Here is a 1,516-nt window from a genome sequence, read left to right on the forward strand (position 1 = left end):
TCACGCAGCATAGGAGGGAAGATTCCAGAATGTTTGAGGTCCAGGAAATACGCCCACGGGAAGATTTATTCCATCTCATTGAAAAGTGTAAGTAGAAAACCTTTATAGAATCTTCAGGGCTGGAAGTGGGTTAGCCGGATTGAAGATAATTAGATTGTGTCATCATTTTGATAACCACAGCAGGGTTTGGTGAAAGAGCTTTCATTTCCTGCATTAGATACTATCAGGGTCCTAAGTGCATTGCACTGACATGGTACACAGCATTTGGAGTTATTTATAGCATTATTTCTGATCTTTGACTGTTGTTTTACTGGAGTATATTTCATCAGCTGTTTGCTGTAATGTCATCTCAAGCTGTTCTGCACGGAGGCCCACCCCAGGAATCTGTCAACATCCAGGAGCTGCGGGAGAACAAGTGTGTCCCAGGGCTGGGGGAGAACACGCGTGTCCCAGGGGCTGGAGGAGAACACACGTGTCCCAGGGGCTGGAGGAGAACACATGTGTCCCAGGGGCTGGGGGAGAACTCACGTGTCCCAGGGGCTGGGGGAGAACACACTTGTCCCAGGGGCTGGGGGAGAACACACTTGTCCCAGGGGCTGGGGGAGAATACACATGTTCCAGTGGCTGGGGGAGAACACACATGTCCCAGGTTCTGGGGGAGAACACACGTGTCCCAGAGGATGGGAGAGAACACACGTGTCCGAGGTTCTGGGGGAGAACACACGCATCCCAGGGGCTGGGGGAGAATACACGTGTCCCGGGGCTGGGGGAGAATACACGTGTCCCGGGGCTGAGGGAGAACACACATGTCCCAGGGGCTGGGGGAGAACACAAATGTCCCAGCGGTTGGGGGAGAACACACGTGTCCCAGGGGCTTGGAGAGAACACACATGTCCTAGGGGCTGGGGGAGAACACACGTGTCCCAGGGGCAGGGAGAGAACACACGTGTCCCAGGGGCTGGGGGAGAATACACATGTCCTAGGGGCTGGGGGAGAACACACGAGTCCCAGGGGCTGGGGGAGAATACACATGTCCTAGGGGCTGGGGGAGAACACACATGTCCCAGGGGCTGGGGCTGGGGGAGAACATATGTGTCCCAGGGGCAGGGAGAGAACACACGTGTCCCAGGGTCTGGGGCTGGGGGAGAACATATGTGTCCCAGGGGCAGGGAGAGACCACACGTGTCCCAGGGTCTGGGGGAGAACACACGTGTCCCAGGGGCTGGGGGAGAACACACATGTCCCAGGGGTTGGAGGAGAACACACGTGTCCCAGGGGCTTGGAGAGAACACACGTGTCCCAGGGTCTGGGGCTAGGGGAGAACACACGTGTCCCAGGGGCTGGGGCTAGGGGAGAACACACGTGTCCCAGGGGCTGGGATATTAAAGGGTGGGAGAGTGAGGGTGGGATTAGAGTGGGTGGGATATTAAAGGGTGTGGGAGTGAGGGGGGAGAGTGGGATTGGACTGGGGGGGGGTGGGATTGTAAACAGGAAAGGCACTTGAAGGTGAAGAGTT

Source organism: Hemiscyllium ocellatum, chromosome 8 (genome assembly GCF_020745735.1).
Source record: "Hemiscyllium ocellatum isolate sHemOce1 chromosome 8, sHemOce1.pat.X.cur, whole genome shotgun sequence".
NCBI classification, from domain to species: domain Eukaryota; kingdom Metazoa; phylum Chordata; class Chondrichthyes; order Orectolobiformes; family Hemiscylliidae; genus Hemiscyllium; species Hemiscyllium ocellatum.